Genomic DNA, 14,410 nt, shown 5'->3' on the forward strand with positions numbered 1-14,410 from the left:
CGAGTTTCCTCGTTCGTCGGCGTCGTTGGTTACTTTTTTATGAACGATTTTTTGCCCAATCGATCGTTCGTCGTTCGATTGGAACGATAAAAATTGGAAGTGTGTACGCACCTTATGTGTATTATGCAAAGATGTACTGCATTTTTTTCTTCTGCCTGGACATTCACTTTATTAAACATATTTTGTGATGGTGGCTCTTTTGTGAAGTATATTCATAACTAGGAGGACACAATAGCAATTATACAAGGTGTAATCGACAAAAGATGGCAAATGGTGTTATAGAAAATACTTGCAATGGGATTTGTTCTTTCTATCCTTACACTACAATTATTGATTTAATAAATACATAACTACAATAATTGTTTGTTTTGTATCTCAGTGGTAAACAGAGCCACACTTCCTACAGTACCACAACCAATATAACTAGCTTGGCATGCTTGAAGTGAACAATATATGTTTTTCTGATTACCCACAGTTTCCCACACCCTTTGTCATAACCATTTAGTAGCATGTCACAATAGCCCATTGAGCGGTAATTGCTCATCCGGTAATTATTACGGTAAAAGCGAGCACCTGATGAGACACCTTTGTGGGGTGGGTCCCTAATGGGTTCTCTAATGATGATCCTAAATCCCCCAACATTCCTTCTGAAATACGAAAATATAATTTGTGCTAAAATAGGGCATTCAAAACCACTATTAAACGCAAACAAGATTACAGTGCAAACCAGATTGGGAATCATTTGAAAAGCCATTAACTGTTTTTGATAGCAAAAACACAGGTAAAAAGAATATACAAAAAACAATACAGCTTTTAATAAAGAATATACAAAAAACAATGTGCAGCTTTTAATAAATAATGCCCTTGTGATTGTGCCAAGGATGTCTTGAACACTGTTTTAACTCTGTCCTTGAGTTCCAACTGTTCTTGTGTTGCCATCCTGTCACGCAACTGCCGGTGCCATCATCAAACCCATCCTGAGAAATGCCATGCTTACATTGTTGGAGTTCATGAATGTAGACAAGAAAACAATGAGAAGAGGCTGCATGACCTTGATAACTCCTATGCCCCCAGTCCCTCTCATACCCACCCTAGCCAACTACTATAACCCCCCCCAACCCCTTGAAATAATACATACAACTGTGTTTGTTGTATGTATTGTTGTATGTATTTAATAACATTTTATTTAAAAACATTACAAACAAATAAATATTTAAATAACATATATATAAACTTGGTTAAAATATAAACAACTTTCAACAACCTAATTTTCTCTTATCATATAACACTCCTAAATGCCCTGATAGGTTGCAGATCCGGGAAGGCACCCCCAAACAAAAACCAACACACCACCAAAGACCAACAGATTGATATTTTTGGCCCCAGGCACGCCCCCTTGCCTCGGGTTCTGATATCACCCTACATCGAACTCCTCACTGTCCAACAGTTGCCACAAAACCTGCCTTCACCATGGACATCATCCTACTGATGAGTCCTTTTCCCATATTCTATCATCAACCGGACCCTGTCTTTTCCGAACCCCAACCAAACTTACAAACAAACCGAACAGACAAACTACCCAAGGTTCAGGGCAGGCGGGAAGCTCACTCTAGCTGCGGAAACTACCAATGCCTCCTCTTCCTGCCCAGACCTTTTTAACTCCTCCGCCATCTCAACACTCCTAATGATCACCCCACCATAACCCACACCATTCTCTTTCTGCCTTAACTCTTATTTTACTGGTTCTAATTAGCACCTAGTCATGAGGCCCCTCCGCCAATGCTGTCTTTTTCTTGTTGGCTCTAGGCCTGTCTGGAGATTAGCAGCTCTGAACTGCTACAAAAAAAAATAGAATTTTATTATAAAATTAGTATTGTACATATTACACAGGGCTTAAGCAAACTAAATGTCATTAAATTAAGGCATACTTCTGTACTTCAGTATAATAATTCTGGATTTTTTAAAATAGATTTACAGGAATGACAGATTTAAACCAAACTACAGTACACAACACTTTACAACAAGAATGAGTTTAATTTCTTTTCAGGCAGCACTTTGTCTTTTAAGCTACAAAATGTTTTTTATACTATTGAATAAAACAGTAGGGTGCTGTTTTCCAGGAACATGAAGAGAGTTCCTGCAGTGTAAAATTACCTGCCAAGGTACAGAATGGAATCTTTTTATTGTTCAGTCTCCTTCATTGTGTCTGTACTTTATGTGTGGTTTTCGCTCTTTACATTGACATTGGTACATGATAAATGAAATAAAGTTGGAAAGACATTATGGGGACACATGTGCATGAGATAATCATAGTCTGATCTAACCATAACTGGACAGTTGTTATGTCTATACATAACACAACATACCTTTGCTGGTCATTTTTGGAAGAACTGCCCTCAGTTTAGAATTTAATTTTCTTTTTTAACTGGCAGCAATTATTTCCACTGAGATCGAGTAATTGCCGGGTTCATGCAGGCATTTTGGAAAACAATATCAACTACAATGGAAAAAGATGAGACTCAAACTTAGGACAAGAGCATTGCATCAGTCAGCTATGTCCTGTGGTTAGCTATGAGACCTTGCAGTATTTGTCTGGTTTCCACTAGAGATATCTGTAAATCTGGTAAATAAATATATTTATCCAAAGTAAATTTATATTTTTTCTCTGTTTGTCCTTCACACCTTCCTATTGATTGTAGATGCTCCCAATCATTTTAAAGGACCAGGTAGATAGACTTATAAAGAGGGAGAATGGCAAGATACATTGTAATTATTTTAAAATATTTTGTTTTTAGAAAGTAACATTTGGTTAATATATTACTGCTCACTACTGCTCTTTTCTCCTTGTTAATATGTAAAAGCTGATGAGTTCCAATAACAATGGTGGGAATGGAATGCAAGGTAAAGAAGCCCTACATATAGGGTGTGCCAGGTAACAATTATTGCTATAAGGATGCTTTTTGTATTGCAACACTTTTTAAACATGCAACTAAACAAATACAAAACTGAAACACCTATCTGAACTTCTCCATTTTTCCTTTTGCTAAACTGGGATGACAGCACCTATGCTAGATTAACAGCCTCTGCTTATCAGATAGGCCTTTAATGCATTACTCTAAACAGGCCTTCCCTTTAACCTATAGCAATAACAAGTTATTCAAATGTAACAGTGTAACTCACAGTTTATTAATTGTAACCAGTGCCACAAAAACTGCAGTCCCAAAACATCCAAACCAGCTTTTCTTGTGACTGCAAAAAAGCAATGCTTAGACCTGAAAGTAGAACATTATCTTCCAATATTGAAAGTATATAAAGTTTTATTCATAAGGATTCTTGAAATATTAGCAGATTCTTTAGCTGTAGAAATTAGGGTTCTTTGCAAAGGGCAAACATTAAGGGAGTTAGAGGACTATCACTGTCTACTGTGAGTGCTGATACTAAAAGAAGGAAATGTTGTGTGAAATACCCCAACTTGTGGTAAAGGAAATGAACAGAGAAGAGTAAGGGCTTTAACAAAATATATTTTAATAATGCAAACATATAGGGTCAGTTAATCTAACCAATGCCATTTTGCTTTCTAAACTTTGAACTAAAGCCACCATTCTACAGTGTTGAAATAAGTGATGATTCATTTGGTGTTATTTCTTGTATTTGATCATTTCTACTTAACAGATAATTGGGGAAGAAATACCACTTGTCTTAGAACTAAAATTTTGGTAAAAAGGAAGAAGGGCTACTATCCAGTTTCTAAAACATGCAAATATAGCACAAATACTGCACATGAGTTCAACAGCTCCACCATTGATGACTCCTTCTGAGGCTAAACACATCGGGAAGAGCCTTGTGAGAATCTTTCCTATTATGTCTTATGTCTCAATCTACTGTATCCTCGAACACTAAGAAGTGGTCTTCGTACATTTTTTAAACTGTGATATCCTTGTGTATTTTTAAATTCGTGATGGTTTTAAAAAAGAAAGAATCTACACTAATATTGGATATACCATCTTTCTATCAGAGGATTGCCATCAGTGTTGAGTGCTTACATGATCGTGTGGTATAATTATCTTATGGATCACATTTTTGGGATCAGGCAGGGATAAGGGATTTGGTGAGGGAATTAGCTTCAAAAGTGCATTCAACTGTTTTTTTTGTCATGATGGTCCATCAAACCTGGTGAGTGGAGTTCAATTAAGAGCAGCAGGTTGCTTTGTTAGCGGGAAAAAAGTTTGTAATTTGACCCATGGGGGATTTTGAATTACATATTGGGATCTATTTTGAAACTTGTTTGTGCCTCTGCCATCACAGCTTCTCACTAAAAGAAAAAAGTGTTTTAAGAATCGCAAACACCTGATATTTGCACAGTTACATACTAAGATAGTAGGCTGTCATATGCCTCCACACTCATTTTTCTATTTCATCTGGAAGGGAGCAAAGCCAGGAACATCTCAGCACCACCTTGTATATAAATAAATGCTTTGGCAACACTTTTGTTTAGTTGAGGTCTAAATGGATAGCTTGATCTACAGCTATAGCAAAATGACCCATCAATCTGACCAGTCATCAGGTCCACGAGTAAGGATGATGAAAAATGAAGAGCTTTTGAAGAAGAAAACCTTTTTTATGGGCAAACAATAACTAATAACACTTTCTCACTGAAGATGTAAAATACCTGACTTTGTAAAATATGTGCTTTTTAAATGTTTTGTGAAGTGTAACTGAATACCTTGACACAGTACAAGAAAACAGAAAAAAAACTCACTTGCAGAGTCATATGGAGGCCCAATAGCCAGATGAGCTTGCCAAAGAAACTCTCTAAGGCATTCTGAGAAGCAAGTTTATCTAGGTTAAAACATCCTCTGAAACACACACAGGAAGCCAAAGGACTCAACACCCCATTGATAGTAAAGCTCACAACAAGCGCCAGTTTTGGCACAGGCATGTTTTCACTTCTGGTGGTAACAAGTGTGCTTTTCCGATGCTTGATTTCATTACAGCCCCAGACATTTATAATGTCTAAAAAATGATTTTTTTGTGCTTTTTTTTTCCTTCAAGTTCCTAATGAGTGCTAATCATTTCAAATTGTAATATCCTGAATTCACACAAATTTGTGGAAAGATGGACCTAGGCATTTATTGTTTCTTGTAACAATCAGTATGTTACTTAAAGATAAAGTTACTTAAAGATCAGGATAACACCTTATTCTTTGAAGATTATTTTTTTATTTAAAGAGGACGCATGGCAAAGTTTATTCTCATTAAATAAATAACAGAAATCTAAAAACAGCCATTATTAACTATCAAATGTGTTAGATTATACTATATTGCATTTGAAGTTTTGAACAGCTAGTAAATAGAGAAAGTAGTGGTTACATGGTGGCTCAGTAGTTCCCACTCTGGTCTTTGCAGCACTGGGTCCCAGCTTTGAATCTGGGCCAGGACACACTATCCACAAGGAGTTTGCAGGTTCTTCCTGTGTTTGCTTGGGTTTCCCTCCAGGTACTTTGGTTTCCTCCCACATTCCAAATAAACATGCAGTCAGGTTAATAGGCTCCCCCAAAAATTGACCTGTATTAAAGACATATGACTATGGTAGGGACACGCCTATTGACTTTGTACAGCTCTATATAAATACTGTGTAATAATAATAATAGATAAAGGACTTAAGGTTTAACTAAATTCTTTTCATTCTTCCTGTTCTATGTAACTAGGAGCATGGAAGAGGTTTGTCTTTTGCCTGAATATTTTGTATGTATAGGTACCACTGTTTGCTTAACAATTTGGGTGTAATGGATCATTATGGATGGCCTACAGGGGAGGAATAGGAATGTTTAGCTTGGGAACTGGCCTTTTACAGTATAGACAATTCACTGTTGTGGCGCCAAATAGTGATTGTGGTGTTAGGTAGGTGTGTTTTTTAAGTATTCATGATACTTATATTACCAAAAAAAATAGCAAACGATAGTGCTATATGATTTCTGCTGTTGTGTTAAAATTATGAACCCACCTAAATAATAAAATACTATAAAGATATTCAGGCCATTATAACATAGAACCTTTATCATACTGAAACCTTTTGCACATGAACACATCTCCAGCAATACAAATTGTACAATGGCAAAACCTGCTGCACACTAGGCCAGCAAAATTATTATAGATATCACATAAAATATACATTTATATAAGTATAATTCTAATAATAAGTTTTTATTAGACATATATTATAAAAAAAGAGAGACATAAGAACCATTTTTCATACATTTTTTATAGTAAATATTTATATTTTCACATACCAATAAAGCAAACCTGTAGGGAAAAATTGCAGCCAGCACTGAATTCTACTTATGAAAATACTAGCTACCTGCCTGACCTACTTGCGTTAGTCTTTTAAGTCAGTAAGCCAAATAATTCAAATATTCAACTAAGAACATTTGGTTCTCCAGATCTGCATATTTGTTTCATTGAGTAAAAACATTGAAAACAGATGGTCAGGATACAAGTCAAACAAAAAGTATTTTCATAAGGACATAAATAGTAGCCACTTATGTCTAGGGACAGAATTCTTTTAACAAATGTATACAGTAAAATAGAGACTCCATTTCTGTTTTATGGCCTAAACTTTATTTACATATCTACATATGTATACACATATATACATATACACTTTTTACCCAGACCCCAGTATAACCCAGGTAAGGCATAAAAAGAATAAATATTTACAATTTTTTGTTCAGACAGAAAAAAATAGGTAAAACTCAAGTTTTAGTAAAACTTTCAGGTTTAGAGAGCAAGTGGAAAGCTCTCCAAAGTTAGAGGAAATTCTCTCTTGATTGTCACCAGAGCAGGTGTCCTTTTCTGGAAAGTGTCCATTTATATTTTCTTCCAGAAAAGGTGGCGAGCAATGTGTGGAGCTGAAGTGAACTGTGAAGTTATGATTTCTCAGAAAAGAGTAAAAGGTGTGTCTTCTTTTATTTTTATAACAGAAGAGGAATGCAGCACATTGCTTTGTCATTACGCTGAACATTTTTAGATGCTGCAGTTTTGTCAGGCACATACTTTGTGCTGGGGACATTCAATCTTCTCATTCTGCTAGAAATTAGTTTCTGGCTATAGTCCTGTAACAAATAACTGCCCCATTAGGAGCATGTTGTCCAAACCAAACTATCCCTCTAAAACAGGTGTTGTTTACAAACCATGCTCAGATTTATAGAACTGCATTGACAGATGGCTGGAGTGATAACAGGGATGCAATACAGATAATAACATGGGGATTGCCAAATAAAAGTGACCATCTGGTAGCAGCTGAATTGCATAAGCCTTCACAGTTTAAGCTCTATCAAAATGTAATTGTATTAGTCCTTGTAACATTCAATATATCTGAGATTTAGCATGTGTCATTAATTAGCAGATTGCATCATTAACAAAATGCTTGTGTTGTGCTGATCCTGTCATTTGATCATAAAGCAATAGGTATCAAAAGCAGAGGACAGAGCCATCCCAACACATTATGCAGGAATGCAGAGGACAAAATCTCAACACAATATACGAGGATAGTCAAATATGTTTATTAAAGGCTACATTTCATGTATACAGCATATTCAGCATTCTATATATACACATTTTAAATACATACAGCAAATACTAGTAACATTTGATGCTAATAGAAAGTTGTATAACCACAATTAAACAGAATACAACAACTGATCTCCTAAGTAGCTCTAAAGCTACATACACACTTCCAATTATTATCGTTGGAAAACGAACAACGAACGTTCATGCACGATATATATGAACGATCGTATAGCACCGATCTATACGATCGTTCATATATATCGTGCATGAACGTTCGTCGTTCGTTTTCCAACGATAATAATTGGAAGTGTGTACGTAGCTTTAGTCTACAAGGGCAGGGAAAAACGTCCGTATAGTCTGCATGCTGGGGAAAACGTTGATGTATAAGTAAGTCTAAGAAATCCCATATCCCTAAAATACAGAAGCAAATTGAGTAACCTTCTTAACCACCTAGGTAAGGAGGAAGGAGTAGGGAGTTCCTGGCATAAATGTGTTAAAAACAAAACTTTTTATTTTAACATTGCAAACATATTCACAAAAAAAAAATCACAAAATGCCAACAAATAGGAATAAAAAGGTCACCATAACATCACATATTATGACGTTGATGAAATGCTATTGAAAGTTTTGTTCCCAATGCATTTTGCAGATGAAACTGCTATTTCAGGGGATAGAGAGCAGAATAACACGGGACTTCCCATTTCAAAAGTATACTATCATGGTTTATAGTCAGTTTTATTTTATTTTAGGTTTACATTTATTTAAACTAACTTTTTGACTATTGACACTGCCCAAAAATATAAGGGAACACTGAAATCACATATCAGATCTCAATGGTCAAATATTCAAAATATCAATCAATATAAATGATCAAAATATTTTTGTTTAAAATGCTTGATATACATTGTGTAATTCATTGAGAACAAAATGACCTAAGAATGGTCAAAGGAAACCAAAATCATGAACCCACAAATTGGTGGATTCAAAATCACACTGAAAAACAAAGTAAAAGACTGAATTTACAAAGGGAATAAACTTGTGTGAATTTCATCACAACTCGTAATGTGGATCAAGCATTGTGTTTTGCCTGTATGTACTCCATTTGAAGTCTGGATATGCTTCTGATGAGATAGTGGATGGTGCCCTAGGTAATCTCCTCCTAAACCTGGGTCAGGGTATTAGTGAGCTCCTGGACAGTTTGTTGGTGGAGTCAGATGCACTCATACATATTATCGTGGAGGGTCACTTTTGGTTTTAGGTCTGGAGAACATGAAGGCCAGTTAAAACCATCAATGCTGTTGTCATCAAGGAACCACCAAAAAACACTAGCCACATGAGCCTGGGCATGGAACTAATGCACCACTGCACCAGCCTATGGTCTGTCAATGGGTCAAGATATTATTAACTAGCATGTGGAGGTCTGTAAAGCCCTTCAAGGATATGCCCCACCAGATGACCCAGTGCTAAACAGATCATGCAGAATGACATTGTAGGCAGAATAATGTTCACCATAGTATCTCCAGACTCAACTGAAACTGCTGTTATTTGTGAGATAACGGGGTGTCAAAGGTAAACCCGTCAGTTGTGGTTTTATCTGACAAATGATAATCAAGCTTTAGGGTGCCAGGCTGAGAGCATGAGTTGCACTACAGGAGTCAGGATCACATGTACCAGGATCTTCTTACATGGGCCAGTTTTAACTAGAAATGTAACCTAACTGCTAATGCTGCCAGTGGTGACATGGTGTAGGGTGTTGATGGAAAAATCCCATCAGATTGGTTACACAACTTTTTGCCAAATTTTGACTAGTTAACTTATCCAATGGTTCCTTATTTGTTTTAAAAACACCTGTGGTAACATTTGTTATGAGGGGCTATTTATTTTAATTCTGGAAAATGCAGGGGAAGGTGGGAATAAACAGTCAGGGATTGCAGCAATGAGATCCTACAACAAAAAATACACAAGACAAGACCGAAATAAAGCCACTGAGGTAAGGAAGTTAGCCTTCTAGACTCCACTTGCAGCTAAAATTTAATTTTTGGGTGCCTAAAGAGTGACCCCAATCAGCAAGTAAAATCAGGGATATGTATGTAAAACCCCTCCCAAAAAGTCCAAAAAAGCTTTTACATTTCATTTTACGTGTTTTTGTAAATGTTATGCATCATTCCTGATACCCAGTTTATCTAATATTTTAGAACAGTGTTTCTCTGGAACCCTAGTGTTCTTCCAGGGGTGGCTTGAGCAATTAGCGATTCGTCAGTTTAAGTGACCCAAAAGATCACTCGGTTATCTGTAAGGGTGACATTCTTCCCACTGACCGCCACACTGTGAATATAGTAATTTTAGAAGGGTTTCCTGAAGACCTGAAAGTTTTTTCACGGGTTCCACCACTGTAAAAAAAAGTTTGAGAAAGTTTACTTTAGATGCCTTACCAGGCTTTTTCCTGTGTAGGTAATGGATCAAAGATTGCCTGCATTGGAAATATAAACATAAAATTCATCAGGAGACTTTGGTTACACAGCATGAATGTACAAAAAAAAAAAGCAAAACTAAACATCCTTTTGAACACTTGACACCATGAACAACTGCTGAAAAATCAACAAAAGGCTTGTTGATGGTTCAATGCAACCAAAAATGTTTTTTTTGTTTTACAGGAACCGTGTTCCTGTATAACTAGTACCAATGGGGGCCATATGGTTCAGTTGCTGAATAAAACCAAATTGATTAATATCTGTTATAAATGGAATTTGATTTTTTTTTTTTTTTTTTTTTATACTTTTATACTCAACCTTCCCTTCGTCGGGGTTTTTGGAGGTGAGACCCTAACTGCTTATACCCCCCCCCCCCCCCCCAGAAGATAACCTGGGTGGCTAAATTCCCATGGTACTCAAGACTTAATAAATAAAAACAAAAGAAGGCCCAGGCTATACGAAACAAGCACAGAAGGAAGAAAGTGTTTTCAGAAAATGCTTTATGTCTACAAAACAGCTGAAGAATGCTTTCTTTCACCTCAACAGACCTCTGTTGGCAACTTGTACTCAGCATGGGTGTCTGATCGGACCTGTATAGAACTGACGTGCTGGTAAATACCAATCAAAAGAACACATATACATAGGATCATGGAGTTTATTATGCATCATTTTCAGCATCAAACTCTGATCTCTTTCTATTAGTGAAAAAAGTGTATATCATAAACACGTTTGCAGTGTTTTTTTTGACTTCTGACTAAAGAATTACCAATTGGAAAGTGGAGAAATATAACCAGCTTGTGTGTGCTAGTTATGGAGTTTACCGTATATACCCGAGTAAAAGCCAACTTTTTCAGCACCCAAAATGTGCTGAAAGAGTCACCCGCGGCTTATACTCCAGTCAGGTACATGGGTCCCTCCAGAAAAGCACCCTCTGCCAGCCGATTCCCTCTCCTGCCGATCTGGCCTAATCCCGGTCGGCAGGGGTCGGCAACCCGCGCCTCTTGAGCCTCCTTGTTGTGGCTCCCTTCCCTATTTACCGCGGCCGAAGTTAACACTTCTGCCGCCGGTGTACAAAGTCCATACAAAGTCCATACAAAGTCCATAGTCATGTCAATAACTGTCCCTCAAAGGGGCTCAAAATCTAATGTCCCTACCATAGTCATTAATGTAATCTAAGGGTAATTTTTTTGGGGAAGCCAAATAACTTAACCTAAACCTTACTTGTAGAAGAGAAACTTGCCAGTAGCTGCAGCATTTCTCACCCTTGGCTTATACTCGAATCAATCAATTTTTCCAAGGTTAAAATAGGTACCTCGGCTTATACACAGATATATATATATATATATATATATGTGTTAGAACTGAAGCAGAGGGTATTCTATTTGGGAGAATTGTTTCAATGACAGTTGTCTTTAACACAGAAATGGTCAATAAATATCTGGCAGAAGTTTTACTCTTCCTGCTCTATTCAAAACCTGAAATGCAGTTTTTGCTAAAGTTCCACTTCAAATAATAGCAGAAAAGAAACAAGCTTTGAAGAAGTTAAGATGATTAAAGAAATCCTATTAAAAGTTCTGATTCATTCTTTGATCACTTCTAAAGGCAGTCTAAAGTATTATGTGCATGTGACGTTCAGCTAACTGAAAGAACAAATCCTACAAGAAGAGTGAAATTCATGTCAAATAATGTTAGTTCACTGCTGATATATGGATGTCTGCTGTTATTTTGTTCACTTCAGCTTGATGAATCTGTTCATACAACAAATTATTTTATACCAAACTCTGTTCTTGCATTTATGAGCGCTGATTCTTTTCAAAGAGCATATTATGTGTGAACATATCAATTAAAAAGTGCAGAGATATTTCATTCATAAACTTTCAAATAAAGAAACTTAAAAGTGTAGCTACATGAGGAGCTTCTGCTTTCATTTAAATTAGCAGACAATTTGTAGCTCCTTGTAAAAAGGATAAGCATTTCCCAGATTTTTCATCCAGCCCTCTGTGGGTAACACAGGGTAATAATACCTTTACAGGGGAAACTAATCAGGGAGTGTGTACATTTCCCAGCACTTTTGTCAGAACAAGAAATTCCCCCAAAGAGGACATAATGCAAATTCAATCCTTTTATCTATTTCCCATCCAGACCAAAATGTAAAAAAAAAAATGGTTGTAGCTAGGTTTTAACAGCATTTGGCTCACTTGCTTGTTCATAGCTACATATGAAATATTGCAAAACTCCATTTCTCCTTAAATGACTGGGATTTCTGAAAGTGATTTAGGTCCTGATGAAACTCTCTCACTGTGTTCAGAGAGATTGAACTGATTTATGTATATACATTTTCCGCTTTATACTGTTCGTGTTGAAGTGGTGGAAAGGAATTCCATAAAGATGGACATAATGCTAAGGATGATCTCATTTCCCTGAATATCACGTTGGCTCTAAAAAATGTTGCTGATCCCAGAAATCTCTGACCTCTGTTTTCTAAGGAAAAAAAACTAATTTAGGTACAGTCACATGCAATGTGGATTTTCAAAACAATACAGGAGCTGACCAAGAAATGAGCATTAAGAATAATGCATGTGACGACAAGACGGATTCAAGAGCGAAATGTTTCATCAAACAGGCATTACAGATATATAGTGTAGAAACTTCTTTAGTGTAGTACAATTTTTCAAAGTGACAAACTGACATCCTTTTTATCACAACAGATTTTTACAAGGGAAGATGTCTACTTTCCCAGGGTGGGTAAAATTAGTGTCTTACATATTATTGTGTTGAATGCAGTAGGGCTCAGAACTTTTGTTTCATGTGCCCTCTAGTGTAATTTCTATAGAATTAGAGAATTCACAGTGTAAAGGTATAGTTGAGTTCTCTAGTTGACTTGAGCCTGTAATGGCCAAAAACAAACTAGGGTGGAACTGGCACTGGAGTATTATACATTGCTATAGTTGTTTTTTTGGAAGAGTTACCCTAAAGACCTCTGACAGGATATTGTTGATGGCAGATGGGTATTGCTATTCCATATGCCAGCAAGGGGGATCTGTACACTACCAAGTTTTGAAGCCTGTGTCTTAGCAATGGGCGGTTGGGAGGTAAAGGCGTCAAGTGGTCTCACCTGGAGATTGATATAACACTCACCCTGCAATCCCATTCAGCCTGTCAATCACACCTCAGTATTTAGTCAGGCTCTGACCAATATCTCACTGCCAATCATGGTGGTCAGTTCCTTTTTCTGCTGTGGGTGTGTTGTTCCCTGATACTTACTACCTGAACCTTGCTTCGTTTGACCCTCTTATTGCTTGCCTCCTGGAATTACCTCAAATTTTCTCAGCCCTTTGGATACCTCACCTAGCTTAAAGCTTTTTTATGTATGACCCCAGCTCTGTTCTCTGATCTGCTCCTGCATAGGAATTACACTTACAACATAGCCCTAATTGTTGCTGTGGACCTGACTGCCTTGTGGGTTATCTTGTCATTTTGCAATCCTTGTCCCCCCATAAAGGTCAGTCTTTGCATACTGAAGTCCTGGGGGAAACCATACACTGGGATGGCTCAAATAACCTCCTGAGGCTCCTAGAGCTTGACTATAGGTGAAGACTAAGAAGACAATTTGGGGAATTGAGTCTGGTAAAGCACTGGCATTTGGCCCAAGGCCTCACAAGTCAACTAAAGTGGCTGGTTCAAACTTGCCTTGGGATCAAGTGATCCTGTGTGGCTCTTGGTGGCTAACACCTTGCCAGCCATTCGGTAACTCACAACATAGTTGCACATTTCACAGCTGGTGGCAATGAGCAGTACTGGTACCACTCAGTGCCACCCCCTATTCATTATTTATGAGGCTGCCACAGGGAGAAGCTACATGTGTCTACCCAGATAAAGCGGTTCCCTGGCATGAGGAAGTGGTAAACACACTGACCTTTGTGAACATAGCTTACCATATTAAACATCCACACCCCAGTGGCTGAAATATAGACTAAACTCTCGGGGCAGATCAGAATGAAAACTTATAGAAGGGGCCATGAACCAAATAGCCAGTTGTAGTAACTAAATCATCAGTGGCTGCCATAACATATAGCAAGTGGTATTAATACCAAACGTCACCCAATGCCATACTAAACAATGGTTTCCATTTTCCTGGTCACTGTGTAGTATTGGTAAACTACTTGATGGCACCAGACAGCTAAAAGAAAAGATCCTTGCTGTCGCTCCTCTATTTTGTATGTCCTTCATATTTTTTTATGAAGGTTAAAATGCATACACGATTCAGCATGTGGACATTTGGATGAATGTAAGTTATTCAAGCATGTACAGTCTAGTATGCAGTAGGCAAAGCAACATATCACATCATACAGTCTTGTTCTCATGTCTGTC

The sequence above is a fragment of the Pyxicephalus adspersus genome, chromosome 2 (assembly GCF_032062135.1).
Source record: "Pyxicephalus adspersus chromosome 2, UCB_Pads_2.0, whole genome shotgun sequence".
In the NCBI taxonomy this organism is placed as follows: Eukaryota; Metazoa; Chordata; class Amphibia; order Anura; family Pyxicephalidae; genus Pyxicephalus; species Pyxicephalus adspersus.